At 39.2% G+C, this 25,061-nt stretch overlaps 1 protein-coding gene across 2 annotated transcripts in view; it reads left to right on the forward strand.

Moving 5' to 3' along the window:
• The window catches only part of LOC139480324 (neuronal calcium sensor 2-like), a 237,514-nt gene that overhangs the window by 71,911 nt on the left and 140,542 nt on the right, over window positions 1–25,061 (forward strand). Inside the window, exon 1 of one of the 2 annotated variants that reach the window (XM_071263378.1) lies at window positions 4,826–4,924. The exons of the other annotated variant lie outside the window; for it this stretch is intronic. The gene's annotated coding sequence lies outside the window, so the exon portion shown is untranslated. Of the gene's footprint in view, window positions 1–4,825; window positions 4,925–25,061 lie in introns of those variants that run through there. 2 annotated transcript variants of the gene reach the window in all.

Here is a 25,061-nt window from a genome sequence, read left to right on the forward strand (position 1 = left end):
TGTTGGTGTGATTGTTGATGTGACTGTTCATGTGACTGTTGATGTGATTGTTGATGTGATTGTTGATGTGAATGTTGATGTGATTGTTGATGTGATTGTTGATGTGAATGTTGATGTGATTGTTGATGTGACTGTTCATGTGACTGTTGATGTGATTGTTGGTGTGACTGTTGGTGTGATTGTTGGTGTGACTGTTGATGTGATTGTTGGTGTGACTGTTGGTGTGATTGTTGATGTGACTGTTCATGTGACTGTTGATGTGATTGTTGGTGTGACTGTTGATGTGATTGTTGGTGTGACTGTTGATGTGATTGTTGGTGTGACTGTTGATGTGATTGTTGGTGTGACTGTTGATGTGATTGTTGGTGTGACTGTTGATGTGATTGTTGGTGTGACTGTTGATGTGATTGTTGGTGTGACTGTTGATGTGATTGTTGGTGTGACTGTTGGTGTGGTTGTTGGTGTGACTGTTGATGTGATTGTTGATGTGATTGTTGGTGTGATTGTTGATGTGATTGTTGGTGTGATTGTTGGTGTGATTGTTGATGTGACTGTTCATGTGACTGTTGATGTGATTGTTGATGTGATTGTTGATGTGAATGTTGATGTGATTGTTGATGTGATTGTTGATGTGAATGTTGATGTGATTGTTGATGTGACTGTTCATGTGACTGTTGATGTGATTGTTGGTGTGACTGTTGGTGTGATTGTTGGTGTGACTGTTGATGTGATTGTTGGTGTGACTGTTGGTGTGATTGTTGATGTGACTGTTCATGTGACTGTTGATGTGATTGTTGGTGTGACTGTTGATGTGATTGTTGGTGTGACTGTTGATGTGATTGTTGGTGTGACTGTTGATGTGATTGTTGGTGTGACTGTTGATGTGATTGTTGGTGTGACTGTTGATGTGATTGTTGGTGTGACTGTTGATGTGATTGTTGGTGTGACTGTTGATGTGATTGTTGGTGTGACTGTTGGTGTGGTTGTTGGTGTGACTGTTGATGTGATTGTTGATGTGACTGTTGGTGTGATTGTTGGTGTGGTTGTTGGTGTGATTGTTGGTGTGGTTGTTGATGTGACTGTTGATGTGATTGTTGGTGTGACTGTTGGTGTGACTGTTGATGTGATTGTTGATGTGGTTGTTGATGTGATTGTTGGTGTGATTGTTGGTGTGATTGTTGATGTGATTGTTGGTGTGACTGTTGATGTGATTGTTGGTGTGACTGTTGATGTGATTGTTGGTGTGACTGTTGATGTGATTGTTGATGTGACTGTTCATGTGACTGTTCATGTGACTGTTGATGTGATTGTTGATGTGATTGTTGATGTGATTGTTGGTGTGGTTGTTGATGTGATTGTTGGTGTGGTTGTTGATGTGACTGTTCATGTGACTGTTGATGTGATTGTTGGTGTGACTGTTGGTGTGATTGTTGATGTGACTGTTGATGTGATTGTTGATGTGATTGTTGATGTGATTGTTGGTGTGATTGTTGGTGTGACTGTTGGTGTGATTGTTGATGTGACTGTTGATGTGATTGTTGATGTGATTGTTGATGTGATTGTTGGTGTGATTGTTGGTGTGACTGTTGGTGTGATTGTTGATGTGACTGTTGATGTGATTGTTGGTGTGACTGTTGGTGTGATTGTTGATGTGACTGTTGATGTGATTGTTGATGTGATTGTTGATGTGATTGTTGGTGTGATTGTTGGTGTGACTGTTGGTGTGATTGTTGATGTGACTGTTGATGTGATTGTTGATGTGATTGTTGATGTGATTGTTGGTGTGGTTGTTGATGTGACTGTTCATGTGACTGTTGATGTGATTGTTGGTGTGACTGTTGGTGTGATTGTTGATGTGACTGTTCATGTGACTGTTGATGTGATTGTTGATGTGATTGTTGGTGTGATTGTTGATGTGACTGTTGATGTGATTGTTGGTGTGACTGTTGATGTGATTGTTGGTGTGACTGTTGATGTGACTGTTGATGTGATTGTTGGTGTGATTGTTGATGTGACTGTTGATGTGACTGTTGATGTGATTGTTGGTGTGACTGTTGATGTGATTGTTGGTGTGACTGTTGATGTGATTGTTGGTGTGACTGTTGATGTGATTGTTGGTGTGACTGTTGATGTGATTGTTGGTGTGACTGTTGGTGTGATTGTTGATGTGACTGTTCATGTGACTGTTGATGTGATTGTTGGTGTGATTGTTGGTGTGGTTGTTGATGTGACTGTTGATGTGATTGTTGGTGTGACTGTTGATGTGATTGTTGGTGTGACTGTTGATGTGATTGTTGGTGTGACTGTTGATGTGATTGTTGGTGTGACTGTTGGTGTGATTGTTGATGTGACTGTTCATGTGACTGTTGATGTGATTGTTGGTGTGATTGTTGGTGTGGTTGTTGATGTGATTGTTGGTGTGACTGTTGGTGTGGTTGTTGGTGTGACTGTTGATGTGACTGTTGGTGTGGTTGTTGATGTGATTGTTGGTGTGACTGTTGATGTGATTGTTGGTGTGACTGTTGATGTGATTGTTGGTGTGATTGTTGGTGTGACTGTTCATGTGACTGTTGATGTGATTGTTGGTGTGACTGTTGATGTGATTGTTGGTGTGACTGTTGATGTGATTGTTGGTGTGACTGTTGATGTGATTGTTGGTGTGACTGTTGGTGTGATTGTTGATGTGACTGTTCATGTGACTGTTGATGTGATTGTTGGTGTGACTGTTGGTGTGGTTGTTGGTGTGACTGTTGATGTGACTGTTGGTGTGGTTGTTGATGTGATTGTTGGTGTGACTGTTGATGTGATTGTTGGTGTGACTGTTGATGTGATTGTTGGTGTGATTGTTGGTGTGACTGTTGATGTGATTGTTGGTGTGACTGTTGATGTGATTGTTGGTGTGATTGTTGGTGTGACTGTTCATGTGACTGTTGATGTGATTGTTGGTGTGACTGTTGATGTGATTGTTGGTGTGACTGTTGATGTGATTGTTGGTGTGACTGTTGATGTGATTGTTGATGTGACTGTTCATGTGATTGTTGGTGTGACTGTTGGTGTGATTGTTGGTGTGGTTGTTGATGTGACTGTTGATGTGATTGTTGGTGTGGTTGTTGATGTGACTGTTGATGTGACTGTTGATGTGATTGTTGGTGTGACTGTTGGTGTGGTTGTTGGTGTGACTGTTGATGTGTTAAAGGTTAAGTAGGGGGTTGATGATAATGTTTAACTCCACTCAGTGACAGAGTTTTAAGTTGTACATACTATCATACGTACACACTGCTGATGAAGAACACTTGTGTGTTTGTGAATCCAGTTGTAATAGAGGTCAGATGAGAAACTTGTGTGACCAGTAACCTTGTACAATGAAGCATGATACTGACAATTCTTCTGTCAGCCAAGAGACCCCCAGTTGGTGAGTGAGTGATTGTTGACTCAATTAGCAGTTGACAGTTCTTAGGCAGGAAGGGTCATGTAAAGAACGACTTATTCACTGCGAAAATATAACTGGCGAAATGTAACCTCAAGAAACAAGATCAGAAACAAATCATGTTTTATTTAGATTTGGAATCACTGAAAAACGACACCTCCTGACTATACATTGATGTCATTGTCTGACGCTGCCTTTAGAAAGCATGGTAACATAGTAGTCTTGATGGTGGATGTCATCCTGCCGAGAACCATTGTGTAATGAAGGTATGACGTAGGTGATAGCGCCGTGGGTGTTGCCAGGGGGGTACACGCACCTGTATTGTCCGGGAAAAGGCCACGTCCGATTCCATGAGCTCCCTCTGCATGGGCTCATTTCCGGGACGCTATATTGACTGTTTGACACTAACATTGGAAATCTTTAACACAAAAATCAAATCTATTGTATGGGGAAGCTGGATTTTAAAGTACTGAAGTGAAGGAATCTGATTGTGTATTGAGGCCTGTGAATCAATGTAGCACATTATGACTGTAGCTCTGTTCTGTTTTTCTACCGATTGACAAAAAGCCTGAGTTCAGATTGTGGTAATAATCTTTTCACCACTTTCTTTCACACACAGTCTTGTTCGATATCATCTTTACAATATTTTTGTGTTTTCAGTAAACTTAGCGTTTATTTATTGCTCAATAATAAGTCTATACATTTGGTCTCCCAGAAGAACTGACTAAGTCAAATTGATTTACATAGGAAACTGTTCAGTTTTTTTATTCAGTGCCATTTATCTCAGGGTATTCTCTTTTAGTAACTATTTGGCCAGCCTGTATTTGCATAAACAAGATCATTCATTCTGGCTGACAGTTTCATGGTAGAATTGATTGTCCAATGTGTGTACAGTTCTGTGGGTAATTTTTACAGTGGGTTCTTGTTTATGTTAAACGTGAAAAGTAATTGCTGTTGCTTTGTTCAGTGACAGTTATGCTGTGTTGTGTGGGTTCCAGTGCTGGTCAGACTTGCAGTATAGCTGATCAATAAGGTTATATGGGATATCACCAGTCACGTCCCAAGAATACGCGCATCACCTCTGTACTCACTCAAGACACAATGTCAGCCAGGGTTGCCAGACTCCCTATCTGTAACACTTGTCCTGGTGATATTTCTACAACTTTCTAAAACGATTTTGTAAAAAGTCTTCAGCGATGTCACTTTAGGTTGTAGTTCGGAAGTTGATGACGCCTTTGCAACTAAGACGACTACACAGTGAATGAAGCCCTCTTTGCCTGCTGCTTAGATCTCTCTCGTTCTCTGCCTGATCAATAGTGTGGGATTCATGACAGAATGGGTAACTGCAAGCATTAACAGTTTACAGCAGAAGCTAATCTTGCCTTGACTGCGGTGTGGTGTAGCAGAGCTAGGAAGTGGTGGCAGGAGACGCTGGTGCTACCTCTGTGCCCGAGCTCACACACAGGAGCAGGTGGAGTACCAACACCCAGCCCGAAGGTAGGACACCTGTAGACTTCATACCACCACTTCATACCATCATTTCATACCAGCACTATATTTATAGCCAGTTCCTCATGTGAACAGACAGACACTGATCTGTAAAGTGAGACATCACTGATCTGTTGGACATAGGAACACTTGTTGAGTTTCATAAGGTAATATATATTTTTTTTATTTCCTAGAAATTTCTTCCTTTATGTGATGCCCTCTGTTAAATATGAACAAGAACCTTTGACAGAAAAATCATTCTTGTCTGAAATTTATCTTTTCAGTTACAATTTCTCAGTGACATCTAACAATGATTCTCCTTTAAATGTTCAACCCTCTGAGAAGGATAATGTTTCTTGATTCTTTAAGAAGATGTCCTGCAAGTAGAATTAGCCTGGATCACATGCTATTGTCTTAGGTAAGTGATAGGATTGGGAGAGTTGGCAGTTTGTTGGTCGTGGTGAGAAGTAATGGGCAACAGATCCGCTGACACTGGCGGAGGATATTGGAACATGTTTGTTCTGGTGAAGGGAGGCTTGGGGATTAGATACAGTGTAGACGTACATCCACAGCAATATCATCATCGGGGAACTTCATCGGGTTTACATGTTAAAATGTGCTGATGCATTTCTACATATGTCAATGACATTGTAACATTGTTTTTCAACAGAAATGGTTCGTTTCATGTCCATTCATGATGGGCAGCATGTGTTTTTTATGCTCCATGGTGATATATTGTTTCACATAATTCTCATAATGCAGTTAATCAATGTAAATACCTCGGACATATTTCTCGAATTAGGAAGAGCCGACATTGTATGAAAAAGCCATGTCAACTCGTATGAGGGAAGTTTATATCCTTCTGGATGTGATAGATGGACTTTGATGTGTTGTACTGAGTCGATGTCTTTTAAAGTGATTAATATGTATTCGTGATTTCCTGTGATGGGGCATCAGCCCTGCTGCAGCTTCTCACTGTGGTGGAGGTTTTGGTCCTCTGCTGTCAGGATGGGCTGATCGGAGGCTCGAATCCAGGATTTGCCGTGATGATTATGCTTGGTGTGTTAGCACCATGCCAGTACACAAATGTGTGCCACTTTGGGCTCTCTTCACTTAATATCACTTAAATACTGTTCAAATCTATGTAGACACGATCGATATGATCTTCTGTCTTATTTATTCCACCAAGTCTTTAGGTATAGGGGCAGTCGGGTAGCCTAGTGGTTAAAGGGTTCGCTCGTCACGCTGAAGACCCGGAGTCAATTCTCGACGTGGATACAATGTGTGAAGCCTATTTCTGGTGTCCCCCCACCGTGATATTTCTGGAATATTGCTAAAAAAGGTGTAAAACCATACTCACTCACTCATTTAGATATAATGCAATATTCTCATCTGCTGTATTTAATACTGTTATAGGTCAATATAATCCTGATAAGCAAATGGAACTTATTTTAAACAAATTTCTCATTCTTATCCATTGTCATTAATTCCTGATACCTTTTTATCAATGATTGCCTGAGACTAAAAGTACATCTGTAGTCATCAGGATATTCGCTGTGTACATGATCGTCAATAGCTTCCTCTTTCATCATATTCATGGCCATGAACAGGAAGGAGTGCTGACAGGGAATTTCAAGCAATATCCTTCACTCTTTCACTTGCTGTTGAATATTTGACTTAACTTTGTAGAATACTTATGAGATTGAATATGGTAATCCAGATGAACACACTGTCTCCATCTGTTGCGTGACGCAAAGTCCCCGGCTTATCTAAATGGTTTTACGTTGTTTGATGTGGCCAAGTGTTGGTAAAAATTGAATATGGTAATCCCTGCTTTGCTGTCACTTCCTTTCCACCTTGCATGTACAAGGTGGTTGTGGGTAGGCTGTGAAGTATATAAAGCTAGGGGTTAACCCACGTTAGATTGTCCACATGGGTATAATTTGTGAAGTCTATTTCTGGTGGGTCTAAGTGTAAAACGGTCCAAATGTCAGAATACCAGAGAATGTGGTGTTTGAGAGTTGAGACCAATATCAAGCTAGCAAGTCCTTTGTCTGTGACAGGAATTTATGCCCTGACACTGATGGAAGACAAAGTCTCTTTCTCCTACACAAAACTGTCTCCTGTGTCAGTGGTGAGAGATTGGATTAAAGGATGGTTCGGATTATTTTCTGACATCTGTTTTTTGTGTCTGATCCTTCTTCGAGTCTTCAGTCCGAAGTAATGTTCTTACAGATTCCTCTTAAAGGCACGACCAACAAACGGGAACAGGTTTTTGATATCCCGAACTTTATTGAATTATCGTTTATTTTTAGCTTGGATGACAGTTGACTATATGTTGTGCAATCCTCTGGGGGGATGTGAAGCTAAAGCACCATGAATTGAGTTGAAGATGTGACAGTATGGTGGAGAAGTTGATCACATGGACCCGCTGGGGCCGATTTACACCCATCACAGGAAGGACCCCATGGGCATGCAAGACGCTGTAAAATCAAAGGCTACAAAAATAGCATGTCTTTTATTGAGCTTAAATGATGTAAATTCTACAAATGTGATAAATGACTCTTAAGTGTATTTCTTATAAATTGAATTGAGAGGTGATCTGGTTGAGGCCCCAGCAGTCACTGGCGACATTAACTGAGCTTTGATGCTCTCCCGGATAAGCCAGGAAGTTGTAAAGCCGGGAGGCCAGGGCCGACTGGAGTGCTCCTGGTGGACGAAGTGTTGCTGAACTGGGCCAACATTTCTATCAGGACTCTTCTTCATCAAAACTGTGAATGTTAATAAGAAATACTTTGTCTTTAACTGGTAAATGTTTGATGTATGGGAGGTACAGGTGAAGGGGGCCGCAGCTTCATTTGTCTTATATGCTCTGCTTATTTTTCAATTTAAAGTGACGTTAATGCATCTTGGTGATGAAGAATGTGAAGGCAATCAAAGGCAAAGGTTTCATTGGCAGCCAAACTGAAACAAAATGATGCCATAAAAAAAAATGATAGAGCCCTGTATTTTCAGTTTATGTCTATGTACTCAAAGTTTGACCTCAGAACCACTCAGAAACTGTCATTAGGTGGATGGTCCACCAAAGTTTGACCTCAGAACCACTCAGAAACTGTCATTAGGTGGATGGTCCACCAAAGTTTGACCTCAGAACCACTCAGAAACTGTCATTAGGTGGATGGTCCACCAAAGTTTCTCATCTATATGTATTAAGTAAGGATAAGAATTTATGGATGAACAACTTCTTTATTACAATTAAGAGTGACGTTTCGGTGTAGGTTCTAACACCGTTATCAAGCAAGTGATTTACAGAGTGCAGTAAGCAAGTATATATACACGTAGGAGGCAATGTTTATACAGTAGGGTAGATATACTGGAGTAGCGAAGCCTGCTGTGTACACACAAGGGCAGTGATGATGACCATGGGTGAAGTCAGTGCCGTGATACAAAGTACATCTATATCTATATGTATTGTCTAACCAAAGCAAGGTTGTGTGCTTCAGATAAAGTCTATATATGCATAAACGTTTGAGTCATGACAAATGGTCAAACCTAGTATCCTACAAAGGTCATATTGTGTGTGGAACCTGATCATCATGGGTGCATACCATTCAACCAGACAATGCACCAATGTTTTCAGCCTTATCATCTGGGAATGCAGACATAGTCATGTCTGTTAGTCGTAGTTAGTGCTGGCTGTGAATCTGTCAAACCCATGTGACTGGGGCTCCTTGTCTGTGTTTATGATCATCACTACTCTGACCAAGATGTAGCAGGACTGGGCATCTGATTCCTGAGCTACCAGTTTCCCATGTTTTGCCAAGGATTTCACTTTGTCCATTTGATGATTAATCTGGCTGTACCAGGATAGACTCTGAGAGCTAGCCTCCCCCCTCAATGCATGTACCATTATGATTAGCAAATGGGGCAGAAAAAATAACTCTGTCCTGTGATAGATATGTGGTTAAATGAGAACGAAACATGGTTCAATATTTTTTCAGTTTTATCTGAAGATATACTAAGAACCTGAAGTCCATTCATCATGACGACTCACTGTCAGAACATGTTTAAAATTTCATAGCATTGCATGTCTGACACTCTGACTCTATAGCATCATTACAGGAAGATGGAGATACGAGCTTCATCCCGGCTCAGATACTTGTATCTGCAAGAAGGGAACATTTTCATTTCACATATAATCCGTAGGATGAGAAATAGTTGAAGGCAAGTGTACTTGAAGTTATAAGAGAAGATTGCCTAATTTCCTGACATGTGAAGACTGAATTGGCAATGGCGTGTGTAACGTCATCCACAGATTGCTCGTACAACTTCCTTCTTTGTGTGGATGTGTGTAATAGTACTAAGATGAAATATGCATCAAGGATTTGAACAGGGATTTCCGTTGACCTTAAATATTCAGTGTATTGGATCAGACCTAAAATGCTTAGAATCGGAAAATACAGATTGCGGGACAACAGATTACTTGTTAACGTATTTTAGAAAAAGTACATGACAACACAGACTGTATATGGAAAGAATTCAGCCCTAGTTTGTCTCAGTCAGCACATCATTGCTGTCGGTGTGAGCATGGCTTGATTAACAGCCCAGGTGAGGCAGGTTGAAGGTGTTTAAGGAAATAGGTCGTTAGGACAGGTGAGGGCATCGAGTTAGTGTAGTGGTTTAGGTGTTCACTTCACACATCTCCAGGTTTGAACTTCCACATACACAGTGACCTGCTGTGATATGGATAGAATGCTTGTTCAGTGTAGAACCTAACGGCACCGTAAAGAATCAATGCTACTGCTGAAACCATTCGACAGAGTGTGTTGCTGGTGGTGCATCTGCAGGTGAACCGATTCAACAGGTTAAAAGCAGAATGATATACCCAAATTAAACCAGCAGTAACCAAGTAGGCTTTGCAGATCAGTTAAATTACTGTGATATGCATAAATGCTCAGATTTCTAAATAGCCAAACTTAAAAGTGTAGTTTATGTACCTCAAAAAGAAAACCCCTCAAGTTATAGAGGTATCAGCCAAATTCTGAGCACACAACCGCCTGCAGCGGCCATTGTGGACTCAAGACACTTGAGGTCAGTAGCATGTTATCATCAATTAATCAGTAGGAAAAAACTCCATTCAGATGGTTCATGGATAAAGCATTAGAAATCATGGGATTTTATACTCTTCAGTGTGGGATTTGAGGTGCTTCCACATGGGTTCTTGTTCCATGTAGGATTTTAGACTGTTCTGTGTGGGATTTTAGACTGTTACGTGTGGGATTTTAGGTTGTTCCGTGTAGGGTTTTAGATTGTTAAATTTGAGATCTTAGGTTGTTCCGTGTAGGATTTTAGACTGTTACATGTGGGATTTTAGGTTGTTCCGTGTAGGATTTTAGACTGTTACATGTGGGATTTTAGGTTGTTCCGTGTGGGATTTTAGGTTGTTACTTGTTGGATTTTAGACTGTTCCATGTGAGATTTTAGATTGTGGGATTTTAGGTTGTTCAGTGTGGGATTTTAGGTTGTTACTTGTTGGATTTTAGACTGTTCCATGTGAGATTTTAGATTGTGGGATTTTAGGTTGTTCAGTGTGGGATTTTAGGTTGTAACTTGTTGGATTTTAGGTTGTTACTTGATGGATTTTAGACTGTTCCATGTGGCATTTTAGGTTGTTCAGTGTGGGATTTTAGACTGTTCCATGTTGGATTTTAGACTGTTCCATGTTGGATTTTAGACTGTTCTGTGTGGGATTTTAGATTAAGGGATTTTAGATTAAGGGATTTTAGACTGTTCCTTGTTGGATTTTAGGTTGTTACTTGATGGATTTTAGACTGTTCCATGTGGCATTTTAGGTTGTTCAGTGTGGGATTTTAGACTGTTCCATGTTGGATTTTAGACTGTTCTGTGTGGGATTTTAGACTGTTCTTGGTGGGATTTTAGATTAAGGGATATTAGATTGGTCAGTGTTGAATTTTGGGTTGTTACTTGATGGATTTTAGACTATTCCATGTGGCATTTTAGGTTGTTCCATGTTGGATTTTAGGTTGTTACTTGATGGATTTTAGACTGTTCCATGTGGCATTTTAGGTTGTTCCGTGTGGGATTTTAGACTGTTCCATGTTGGATTTTAGACTGTTCTGTGTGGGATTTTAGGTTGTTCCGTGTGGGATTTTAGGTTGTTACTTGTTGGATTTTAGACTGTTCCGTGTGGGATTTTAGACTGTTCTTGGTGGGATTTTAGATTAAGGGATTTTAGATTGTTCGGTGTTGGATTATTAGGTTGCGCCGGGTTGGATTTTAGGTTGTTAGTTGTGGGATTTTAGGTTGTTCCATGTGGGATTTTAGATTGTTCAGTGTGGGATTTTAGGTTGTTCCGTGTGGGATTTTTGGTTGTTACTTGTTGGATTTTAGACTGTTCCGTGTGGGATTTTTAGGTTGTTCCGGATTGGATTTCAGGTTGTTAGTTGTGGGACTTTATGTTGTTCCATATGGGATTTTAGGTTCCGTGTTGGATTTTAGGTTGTTACTTGTTGGTGTTTAGATTGTTCCATGTGGGATTTAGGACTGTTACGTGTCAGATATTAGGCTGTTCCGTTTTGGATTTTAGACTGTTCCGTGTTGGATTTTAGGTTGTTACTTGTTGGATTTTAGACTGTTCCGTGTGGGATTTAGGACTGTTACGTGTCAGATATTAGGTTGTTACTTGTTGGATTTTAGACTGTTCCTTGTTGGATTTTAGGTTGTTACTTGATGGATTTTAGACTGTTCCATGTGGCATTTTAGGTTGTTCAGTGTGGGATTTTAGACTGTTCCATGTTGGATTTTAGACTGTTCTGTGTGGGATTTTAGACTGTTCTTGGTGGGATTTTAGATTAAGGGATATTAGATTGGTCAGTGTTGAATTTTGGGTTGTTACTTGATGGATTTTAGACTATTCCATGTGGCATTTTAGACTGTTCTGTGTGGGATTTTAGATTAAGGGATTTTAGATTAAGGGATTTTAGATTAAGGGATTTTAGACTGTTCCTTGTTGGATTTTAGACTGTTCCATGTTGGATTTTAGGTTGTTACTTGATGGATTTTAGACTGTTCCATGTTGGATTTTAGACTGTTCCTTGTTGGATTTTAGGTTGTTACTTGATGGATTTTAGACTGTTCCATGTGGCATTTTAGGTTGTTACTTGATGGATTTTAGGTTGTTACTTGTTGGATTTTAGACTGTTCCTTGTTGGATTTTAGGTTGTTACTTGATGGATTTTAGACTGTTCCATGTGGCATTTTAGGTTGTTCCGTGTGGGATTTTAGACTGTTCTGTGTGGGATTTTAGATTAAGGGATTTTAGATTAAGGGATTTTAGACTGTTCCTTGTTGGATTTTAGACTGTTCCATGTTGGATTTTAGGTTGTTACTTGATGGATTTTAGACTGTTCCATGTTGGATTTTAGGTTGTTACTTGTTGGATTTTAGGTTGTTACTTGATGGATTTTAGACTGTTCCATGTGGGATTTTAGGTTGTTACTTGATGGATTTTAGGTTGTTACTTGTTGGATTTTAGACTGTTCCTTGTTGGATTTTAGGTTGTTACTTGATGGATTTTAGACTGTTCCATGTTGGATTTTAGGTTGTTCCGTGTGGGATTTTGGGTTGTTACTTGATGGATTTTAGACTGTTCCATGTGGCATTTTAGGTTGTTACTTGTTGGATTTTAGACTGTTCCTTGTTGGATTTTAGGTTGTTACTTGATGGATTTTAGACTGTTCCATGTGGCATTTTAGGTTGTTCCGTGTGGGATTTTAGACTGTTCCATGTTGGATTTTAGACTGTTCTGTGTGGGATTTTAGATTAAGGGATTTTAGATTAAGGGATTTTAGACTGTTCCTTGTTGGATTTTAGGTTGTTACTTGATGGATTTTAGACTGTTCCATGTGGCATTTTAGGTTGTTCAGTGTGGGATTTTAGACTGTTCCATGTTGGATTTTAGACTGTTCTGTGTGGGATTTTAGACTGTTCTTGGTGGGATTTTAGATTAAGGGATATTAGATTGGTCAGTGTTGAATTTTGGGTTGTTACTTGATGGATTTTAGACTATTCCATGTGGCATTTTAGGTTGTTCCATGTTGGATTTTAGGTTGTTACTTGATGGATTTTAGACTGTTCCATGTGGCATTTTAGGTTGTTCCGTGTGGGATTTTAGACTGTTCCATGTTGGATTTTAGACTGTTCTGTGTGGGATTTTAGGTTGTTCCGTGTGGGATTTTAGGTTGTTACTTGTTGGATTTTAGACTGTTCCTTGTTGGATTTTAGGTTGTTACTTGATGGATTTTAGACTGTTCCATGTGGCATTTTAGGTTGTTCCGTGTGGGATTTTAGACTGTTCCATGTTGGATTTTAGACTGTTCTGTGTGGGATTTTAGACTGTTCTTGGTGGGATTTTAGATTAAGGGATATTAGATTGGTCAGTGTTGAATTTTGGGTTGTTACTTGATGGATTTTAGACTATTCCATGTGGCATTTTAGGTTGTTCCGTGTGGGATTTTAGGTTGTTACTTGTTGGATTTTAGACTGTTCCATGTTGGATTTTAGGTTGTTACTTGATGGATTTTAGACTGTTCCATGTGGCATTTTAGGTTGTTCCGTGTGGGATTTTAGACTGTTCCATGTTGGATTTTAGACTGTTCCATGTGGCATTTTAGGTTGTTCCGTGTGGGATTTTAGGTTGTTACTTGTTGGATTTTAGACTGTTCCTTGTTGGATTTTAGGTTGTTACTTGATGGATTTTAGACTGTTCCATGTGGCATTTTAGGTTGTTCCGTGTGGGATTTTAGACTGTTCCATGTTGGATTTTAGACTGTTCTGTGTGGGATTTTAGATTAAGGGATTTTAGATTAAGGGATTTTAGATTAAGGGATTTTAGATTGTTCCGTGTGGGATTTTAGGTTGTTCCGTGTGGGATTTTTAGGTTGTTCCGTGTGGGATTTTAGGTTGTTCCGTGTGGGATTTTTAGGTTGTTCCGTGTGGGATTTTAGGTTGTTCCGTGTGGGATTTTTAGGTTGTTCCGTGTGGGATTTTAGGTTGTTCCGTGTGGGATTTTTAGGTTGTTCCGTGTGGGATTTTAGGTTGTTCTGTGTTGGATTTTAGGTTGTTCCGTGTGGGATTTTAGATTAAGGGATTTTAGATTAAGGGATTTTAGATTGTTCCGTGTGGGATTTTAGGTTGTTCCGTGTGGGATTTTTAGGTTGTTCCGTGTGGGATTTTAGGTTGTTCTGTGTGGGATTTTAGGTTGTTCCGTGTGGGATTTTAGGTTGTTTCACATGTGGTTTTAGACTGTTCTTTCATTGTTCCATATTGGATATTAGTTTATTTTGACTTAAAGTGTCAGGATGTTGCTTTTTCCAAGTAATTCACCGACAGCTCCATTTGAATCTGGTACAAACATTCATTTGGAAAAATTGAACAAGAAAGAAAAGGAACTCTCTGTGTCTGAATTTATTCTATCTGTGTTTGTTCACAACATCTCTTTTCCAGTCAATGTATCAAAGCAGTTGATTTGTTCACTTGCTCTGCTGCCTTCTGGGTAATAAATACGTTTCTCTTGTGACAAGGCAATCTGGCTGAATAGCTGACATAGTGAACTTGAGGTATTCACAACTTTTGCATGATGTTTGTAAGACTTGACCTCAATATGTTTTTGCGTTTATGGAAGTTTAAACGTAAAAATGAGTGTGCACACTGTGTAATTCCATGTAGAACATTTATTCAAAGCAGTCACACTAGTTTTTACTTTTATGATTCCATAAGTATCAATCTTATAATAAATACTTCAACAATAATAACTTCATGAAGTACTTATTTAATCATTAACAGACAAACAACTGAAGAAAACAATACAGAATTATTCAGCGCAATAGTACAGCATAATCTCTGTCAATTCTGTTTTCAGCCAATCAAGAAACAGCATTTCAAAAGTGAGAGCGGCCTAATAATTGCTTGGTTAGTCCATAAATGCCACAGAATCACAGGCAAATTGTTTATATGTGTTCTTCTTTGTTTTTTTCTTCGCTTTAAGCTCTGACTGACAGTTGAAAGCTAGTTCCCAGTTTTTCTTATGTGAGTGAGTGAGTGAATTTGGTTTTACGCCACTCTTTGCAATATTATAGCAATATCAAGGCAGGGGAGACCAGAAATGGGCTTTACACATTGTACCCATGTCGGGAATCAAACCCAGGTCCGACTGCCACTTTCTTTATGTGATGTTTATGTAATATGCACATTTTAACCTAAACAAGCAAACAAGACCATTCCAGCTGTTGCAGGCACCTAGATGGCTCAGTCCACCACAAAGGGATCAACGCCAGTTCAGTACAAAATAGACCCAGTCGAATGTGTTCCTAACGATGCATGTGCAAATCGATATAAAAATTCCTCCTAAGTTTCACTCAATAGAGATTCAAGAGTCAAGTATGATTATTGTAGCGAGGGATGTCAGCTCACCTTCAAACCACCCATCTGCTTAATCTACCTTGGATTCCTTGCGACAGAATCTTCATATATTTTGTTTCAGCAACCCATGCTTGCCAAAAAGGCGACTATGCTTGACGCAAACGGCGACTAGCAGGATCGGGTGGTCAGTCTCGCTGACTTGGTTGTTTGTATGTCGTCGTGTCCCATTTTTGTGGATCGATGCTCATGATGTCAATCACTGGATTGCCTGGTCCTGACTCGATTATTTATTGACTGGAATATTGCTGAGGGTGATGCAAAACAACAAACTAAGAAACAAATAATATATTTTGTCCTTTCTCCCAAATCACAAAGTGGAAGATTCACTGACTAATGCTGGTTGTGAGAAGCGACCAAATAGAACGGTGGTCAGGCTTGGTGACTCGGTTGACTACAGGTCTTTTGTAACCCAACGGCATGGATCATTTCTCACAATATCAATCACGAGATTGTCTGGTCCAGATTAGAATATTTTTTACAGACTGCCATCATAGCCGGAATATTGCTGAGTGCAGCATTAAACAACAAACAAACAAAATGTTAAGTGGGAAATCAGGTCAATTTGTGCATGGTCTGTTCACACATTTAGCATATCTTCTGCTCCAGAAACTGTCACATGTTTAGCAAGGCTACACTTCTTACATCCCATATTTATTGGGAATATGTGTCTATAGCTAACTCTGTCCGTAAAAACAAAACTATCCTGTAGGAGTGTCCCTCAGTACGTCCATTCAATGATCAATGTTCTCGTCCGTACTCTGTAATGCAGATAGAAATTTGGGATTGGCTGAATTAGTCCCAATGAGTAAGTTAACGATTGCTCCCTTCACGTCTGTCTTGGATTGATTCTGATTGCAGTCAACGCGAGAGGTTCATCTGTAAACCTTTCTGTTTTGTTATTTTTCTTCATTCATTACTCGAGAGCTAATACTGATTGCCTTCATTAAATACCAGATTGTTCCACAGCGTCACATGATCACATTGCTCACGATCCATCGCTTGCATTAAGGTTTTCTAAAGACCAAATACAGAACATAAAATCAAACTTTCACAGTGGATGCAGGCAAATACACGCTTCCCAGCAGTCAGTTAGTGAGGCAAGTGATCTAAAGAATGATTCTGAAAGAGATTGTAAAGGATCACATTATTGAACTCACTTTTATTTCATTAAAAAAGTCCCGATTTAGTTGAAGTTTCAGGAAATACATGCCGTTTTCAAGAAAGTAGTGATATGAGCAAATATCAGAGGCGACAGATAATGTTGACGATGTTTAATAATTGGAACGCCAAACAGTAGTTTTGTGAATGGTACATATTCTGTGTGGTCTGTGTGATTGCATGTTGAAATAGGACTATAACAGCTGTGTGTTACTGATGATGACAATTTGGCCAATATTTGAAATCTATTGACTTTAAGGTAATCTGAAGAAATTGGGTGTCAAATATGGAGAGCATATACCAGACTCATTTGTTGCCAGTAAAGATAAGTCAGGTTCACAGAGCCAGATCAAAGCACCTTCCACAGTTTTTAGCCTGGTGTGGCAGTTTTTGTCAAAGTAATTCTTTTACAATGACAAAAATTAAAAATTGAAATTTCTTTTGGTAAATTGAACCGAATTTCAGGATTCAATTATGGTTTTCAAATAGCAGTGTTTCTTTAAATGATGAAGTGACTGTTTGTATGTCAGTCGGTCACATATAAGATATTTTTTACTTTCTCTAATTTGGCTTTATTTCAATCCAGTCTCTCAAGTAGATTAGAAAAATAATGTACGTCGGTAATAACGCTTTTTATTTCACTGACATTCAGAGATTTGTTACCAGTGTACAATCCTGGGATTGTAGCTATTCTGGTTCAGGGTGCTGTTCCATCATACTGTTGCGATCGACAGTGTAATATAGTGATAGAGTAATTTCAGTTTAATGCTGAATAATGTCAATATTTAAGCTTAAACATGTCAAAGGGTTATTGTTTTCAGATCTAATGATCAAAAAATAATTTTGCTTTTTACTTTCACACATGAAAAAATGTCACAACAGCTGTGTTAAAAACTTGCCAATATAACAGTGCAGCCTACTTTTTCTGAACTGCTGCTATTGAATGTCCAACATCTGTTTACATTTCATAATGAAAAGCACAACAATTCATTCAGTTCAGTGACTTTAATTTTATACCATGTATGATGTTACAGTGACTATATACCAGATAGGCAACTGATAATGCTGGTCGTTTGAGGCGACTAACGGGATCGGGTGGTCAGGCTCACTGACTTGGTTGATGCATTATATCTTTGCAAGGATTGATGTTCATGATATCAATCACTGGATTGTCTCATCTAGAATTGATTATTTACAGGCCGCTGTCATATAGCTGGAATATTGTTGAGTACAGCGTTAAACAATAAACAAATAAACAAACAAATATACCGGGTATGATAAAATCTGTGCTACGTTTTCGCAGCTTGACCAAAGGCAGACGGAAACGGACTCCAGTCTGTGGACTGAGCTTCGGTAGCCGTGACCTTGACCTTGACCATGGTATGACAGCATCTTTTATTATAAGTGGAGTGTTAAATTCAAAACAACATGGCAGTAAGAGGACCAGACAGAAGTACTGTTTTGGCAGCATTGGTAGACATTATCGATGATCTGAATTTTAAACCAGTTGCTGTACAATTATATTTCTTGACCACAGCCTCAATCTGTTCTTTTCTCAGCTGCCTGTCTTACCAATATGATTTTATGCCAGATTTTTTCTTGGAAAGTGTTAGTGACACTGACGGGATCATTGTCGTCATGGGTACTACAGATACATACCCCAGGTACGTTTCTGTATAATGTACCCTAGCCAAAATAAGAATACAGAAAGGTACGCAGTACCCTAAACACCCAACGAGTCCATGTTCCTCAACCCGAAACTGGTTCATCATGTCCTTCTTGTTTGCCTGATAACGACTGTATGATAGAAAATGCTTGATAATGGAGAATCACAATGATGTATGTATATGGCACACTGGTATGTTCCATTCATACTTGCAGTTATGAACCATGTTGAATTTTACGGCAGTTTGGCATCCAGGACGTGCCGCACATATAAGCGTTCTGTGAACCAGTTAAGCATATCGCGCAATACAGCCTGCGGCGAAATGGATTCATCATAGGGTGCCTTTCTGTATTCGGATTTTGGCTAGCATACATTTCTGTATTCAGAAAGTGTAAGTGGCACAAGATCCAGCATCCTCGATGCCATATTGTTTGGGCTGTAAACTGGGTAGTGACTATGGTTGGGTGTCCTAATGAACAGAGGTGGTGAGGTCACATAACCAATAGCACAACAAGTTTAAAGTGTCCACTAGACACAGTGTCACATGTCATTAATACAGGGTTATGTCCCTTTGTAGCATTCTAAAAAGTAACAAAAGACAGATGGGTTTTGTTGTATTTACCATGAATATTTCTACATGATATCAGTATATATAACATTGAAAGATGTTAAATAGCTACTGTTGGTTACAAATGGGTTTATCACCATGTAGGCATTAACTGACAGGGAAGGTCTGTCATGGCAACATCTATGTCTGTGTTTCTCAGTGGGAGGGACCAACCACATATTGGCTTCCTGGCAATCGGTCTGTGCAATTGTCACACCTGGTTAGAAAGTCAGGCTTTTAGAACTTCTGTTTAGGCCATTCACTGAACCCAAAAGGAAACACTTTGATTTTTTATTACATTAATAGTGTTATGTAGAGACAGTTTTGTTTTATTTGTGCTGATGGCTATTGATGCTTAGAAGGCTTCACTTCTCACTTGGCTGCGTCATAAGACGCAGTGACAGAAATAGACATAGTTGTTGGTCTTCAACCAGGGAGCCCCAGGACACAGCTTAGCACTGCCTGTCACAAAAACATTCTTGCAGGCTGAATAGAATGTATTCTTGGAGATTTAATATGGGAAATAAGTTGCTTTAGGTTCCAAGTACATTCATATCAAGGGTGGTATTAGAGGGAGATTTCTTTTCAAAGTGATGGATTTAGACTATCATGGCAGCTCGGTTCGTTACATTGTAAAACATCTAATGGATAGTCCCCTTATGTTTTGTCAGTGTGTCATGTATTGGATGTGGTCCGGGTTCAGGATTGTAAATCCGGCCTAATTACCTGGAGATTGTGTGCAGGAAGAGAGCAGTTTCCTTTTTACTGATTCTACTTTTGGAAAAGAGGAATGTTGTGTGAAACCAGTGCACTTCGGAACTCCAGTCAGTTCCAGTGTTTGCTGTATGGGTCAAATAAATCTACATGTACATTGGGAATTGTTTAACTACAGGTCTGGCAAATAGTATTTAGGTACACAAATGCATGCATACACTGAAGTTGGCGGAGCCTTTGTCTTTACTCAAACATATAAAAGTCAGAAGGAATGCATGCATGGTCAGTAGTAGTAGTAGTAGTAGTAGTAGTAGTAGTAGTGGTAGTTAATAGTAGTAGTTGTAGTGGCAGTAGTAGTAGTAGTAGTAGCAGTAGTAGTTGTACTTGTGGTGATTGTTGTAGCAGCAGCAATAGTAGTGATGGTTGTGGCAACAGCAAAAAGAAGAAAACCTATTGTAGCTATAGCAACAGCAGTAAGTCGTCCCTGTATGCCCCAGCAGCAGCTGAAAAATGTAGATAAAGACGATGCATCACAATAGTATTACCATTTCAGTTGCATCAGTACAAGTCATGTCCAGACACCGTTCACTACTTCGTTGTCCCATCATCTCTTTATAACATATTGTATCACAGCTTTTCCCAGCATCCCGTGACTGGGAGGATCTTTATGATAGCTCTGTTATGAAAGCTGTTACTTCAGCACCATGACCTTGAATCGTTGGAGGATTGCTGACTACCTTGTGACAGATTGTGTGGGTGGGGAGACTCATGATCCTGCCGTCCCCAGGGGGAATACTGGCACACATGGCCTTGGACAGGTCACTAGGGTTTCTGCTTAACGAGCCACTACGTAAAATTACTGTACTTCAGTCGCATAAAACATGACAGCTCGCTATGGAAGACCATTGCTTCTAGCACAGATATTGGTATAGTGTGGGTGGTTGGTGATTGATGTGATATTTATCAGATTGAGGTTAAGAAAGATAAAAATTTGAAAAATAATCAGTTTATTTTCAAAATCAAATACTTACCACAGGGAGTCCAGTCCATACTGAAACAATTCATTTGAAAGTTGATCCCAGTAAATGCAGCTTTATAAATGCCAACTCGTTCACTCTAATGGGAAACTCCACTGTTGGGAAAAAGGGATTTCTGTTAGAAATCAATGTCAATTAAACAAATATGTTTCCAGAATGTATTCTACAAAGGAGTGTTTGCACGGAGACACTTGTCCGTGGTTCCATTGTCTCCCCTTGGCTGATCTCCCTTGTTGATGGCTGTCCTCCTCTCTTAAACATGGGTAATTGAAGCTGCAGTATTTTATTGACAGTCAGATTGAGGCAAGCAGTAAACAGATTAACTCTGATGCAGGCTAACGTTACAGAAAATCATTCATCGTTGAGAATCATAAAGCTGTCTTCATTGTTGAGTAGCACTGTGTGGCAGGATTCCTTTAACATGGACTGTAGCCATCACTTGTGAAAAGCTGGACCTCCGTCCCATCCACTGATGAGTCTCCACTCTAGGATGGGAATCAGTGATCACTGATTTAATGATGTGTGACTTGATAAACATTACACACCCAATGATATCAGACTAGTTAGATTAGTTAGTGACCACGAGGGGGAACGGTTTGCTTTATGGACAATGGGGGGGTCTTTAATCACATTCTCGGAGTCGGAGATGGAACACTTGATCTTTCTACTTAAAGATTACTGTAGTCTCCCTTGCCTAACCTCTAGTGCGCAGAAGGTCATGGCGTGACAAAGTGATATGTTCGACTGATATGAAGAGCTGCAATATTGTAAAAAGTAACTGAGCATGTCAGCAAGATTGTAAGAAATGTTGGACTTTTATCAAAAGTTTAACTTTGTCTTTTTGTCTCGGAAGACTCCCATCAATCACTTTGGGAGTCAGTTTGCATATTGTTAATGTTTAAGAGGACATTTCAAGATTTAGAAGATTTCATTGATTTCTTTTGGTAAACACATTATTCCATTGCTAAACCAGTTGTCATTGCTAATACAGTAAACTATGTTTATAACTAGCATGCTTATAATGAACTGACGGATATAACAAACTGTTTTTTGGTCCCTTCCATTTGCTGGATATTTGTTGTATAACCTTGGTTATAACAAACTAAAATTAGTGGTCCCTTTGTGTTCGTTATACCCCTCGTGTACTGTATACCATTGTCATTGGTGCAATGTGCCTTTGTCATTGCAGCTGTGCCACTGTTGATATCCCATTGCTAAGATACAATTGCTTTTGATGATATATTGTTGTCATTGATTATATCTGAAATGAAACTGTTATTTTCACATTTAAATTTCAAAATGATAGGTACGATAAGAAGAACTTTTTTGTTCCTGGCAACTCTCTGGAAGTCCTTATTCATAGTCCGGAACTTAGAGTCCAATGTGCGTTGTAACGTTTTACAGGGGACCGGTTGGATTCTGAATACCTCAATAGCAGTGATGTTACAGGTTACCTCTCCACAGTGTCTTAAACATTGCAAGATAGCGATGTATCAATTTGTTAAGTTTGTTTGTTTGTTGTTTAAAGCCGCACTCAGCCAGATTCCAGTTATATGATGGCGGTCTGTAAACAATCGAGTCAGGACCAGACAATCCAGTGATTGACATCATGAGCATTGATCCACACAATTGACACATCATGACATGCATCAACCAAGTCAGCGAGCCTGACCACCCGATCCCGTTAGTCACCTCTTATGGCAAGCATGAGTTGCAGAAGACCTTTTCTACCCCGGATCTTCATGGGTCTCGCAGTTGGGAGATGTTAGTTGTATATAAACAATTCTCTGCATATAGACAGTTGTATTGGCCCTTGTTCCCATTGTGTAGACCATTGTAGGATTCACTATGAGACGTACGTAGATTATTACTCCAAGGTTACCAATCTCTGACCCCAATGTGAAAAACTGGTGAACCCAGTGTTGAATACAGGGACAGGACAAGACCGCCTTGTAAGTTCCGCTTCATTTGGTTTCATATGGCCATACACTAAGAGCAGTGGCCAGAGGTTTCTAGCCAAAAAGTGTTCCCAATTGATCTGAACATACCAGCCAAAAACCCTTGAGGCTTGATAAATTTATGACATCAAACAGAACTTTGAGAGATTGGTGTATGGCCTATCCGAAGAATCTATGATATAGGCGATATTTAAGATTAAAGCTCATTTTGCTGCCCTGTGTTTCGATCCCTAGTTTCACCTCACCAGACTATAGTTCTGTCTTGCATCATTAATGATCCCAATCAATAGGCAGTTTATTTCCGATATGTCGCCATTGATCATTTAGTCCAGGGTGTTTTGTTGGAGAGCCTGTGGACTTATCTTTGGGCTATTATGGAAGGTTTAGAAGAAAATCAGAATTGATTAGTAGATACTTAACAAATTTAAAGCCAAAAGCTTTGAAAAGTGAACTTTGCTCTTTGGGGTAATGCTCATCCTACATGAGATTGAGACTATTTTATGGTCAACTTGTTCGAATCATCTTCCTACAGCATGCGCAAAAGGGAAGTAATGTTTAATCAATTCCCAAATACACTAGAGATGATTTTATTGCTGTGTTATATGGTGCTAGGCTTAAAATAGATTTGACTAGAGTCTTTGACCCCTTGATGGTGTTTGGGATCATCTGCTTGGCTGATTTTGAATCCAAATTGGGGAGATTATGATGAGCGTTTTACGGAGATTAGTGTAAACATATTCAGAGTGTCATACCTTTAATCTGCCTCTTACTCCATGTTTGTTCTGTGTTGTGCTCGACTGATTTTGTAGCTGGAATTCCGAGTAATTAAATCATAATCCACACTAATTAGGTCTAATATGTGTGAGGAAAGTATTCCAAGCATGTTTGTTTATGCATTTGTCTCTGCCCCCTACATGTCTGGTTGTGGGCTGTGCAATCAGCTGTAGTCCCCATTAGTGATTACCTATGGCATGTGGCCAGCACATGGAACACAGTCGTGGAAAAATAAAAATGATCAAGCCTACATCCGTTTTTTTCAGATTTGTGTCATCATCATCAGTGGTCCTTCATGTTTGAATTCATTGCTAAAGGTATGAACATGTCAGCTGTGATTATTGATTAGTCTTGTTTTATCATCTGTTAATGTGGTGTTAGAGCAGTTGTAGGAACAGGGTACTTAAACAGGATTGTGTGAAGTCCTTGTAATGCCAAGACCAGTTCCTGTTTAGTTCCTCAGGATCTCTTTTCTTGTTCATTATATTAGTTTTGATAGTCATTGTGATTTACTGATCATGAAAAGGATACTATAGTTTGTAACGGTGGAGGTTCCAAATTTGACAAAAATGATGTCCAATGCTTTTTCATATTTTTACTTGTGCCAAGTTTCCATGGGTTTTTTTTCAGGTGAATAATTGACTTGCCTTTGCATGGGTTTTTGATGGGTTCTACCCGTGGGGCAGGATATGCTCACCTTTTCAAAAACACCTGGTATCATCACTATTTGATAGTGATTCATAAAGACTTATAATATAGTTGGAATCGTACAATTGACTTTGCTTTCAGGAAAGACTTCTTCATTATGGAAATGTTTCTTGTTGCTTGTATCAGTTTATTTATTACGTACCAAGATATGTCTGGCAAAACAATTATGGAGACATAAGGCCTCTACAAGGGCTGTGAAGTAGGATAAACCATAAAATCTAAGCATTTATTACCAGTAATAACTTATAATTGTTTTCATCAGTGTACAAAATGTTAACATTTCAGGTTTTGAAAAGCATTTAATGTTGTTAATCCTATCCTCAATTTCAGAAAAAAGATTTGAGGACTATGTAATCAGTCTCTTACAGCCTTGAGTAAATTCACACCCTGCACCTCAAAGGCATTTTTTGTCTCTTGGAATGTTTGTTTTTTTCCAAAACCCCAGTATTTTGGAAGGAAATGAAGGTGTATGTGTAGACACATAAATAGAGAATAGTATTTAGGAATACTTATCTTGTAACATGTCTCTAATTGGATGACCATGTCAACAATATTCCCTTTCCTGAACAGAACAACTAAGGACTATTTAATGAGATACTATTTCTTTACAACTGCTGATAACATGACCAAAGGAAGTACCTTGTAGGAACATCACAGATTTTGGTCTGTTTGAAGTAATGTGATACTACTGTGAGCACAACTGGTATTATTTGCCGGAGTTGGGAGATGCAATCATGTGACTGAGACACAGACTGCGCCTCCACACCACTGAATTTCAAATACTCAGAAAAAAGGTTGACAGCCACCGTTTACTCCTCGTTATCTTCTTTTGTTCCTCATTCTTTCATGTAAGTGGGAAATTATTACATGGAATCGATTTAATCTCATGTGAACCTTCAATTTGTTTCAATTTTATGAATTCTGTCCTCGGGTTCTGCAGACACAAAGTAAACAGTGAATTTGTCTCATGGCAGTTTTTCATTTCCGTAACGAAAACTTTGGGCACAGTGTTCAAAAGGGAAAC

Source organism: Haliotis cracherodii, unplaced genomic scaffold (genome assembly GCF_022045235.1).
Source record: "Haliotis cracherodii isolate W230 unplaced genomic scaffold, xgHalCrac1.p SCAF_4, whole genome shotgun sequence".
NCBI classification, from domain to species: domain Eukaryota; kingdom Metazoa; phylum Mollusca; class Gastropoda; order Lepetellida; family Haliotidae; genus Haliotis; species Haliotis cracherodii.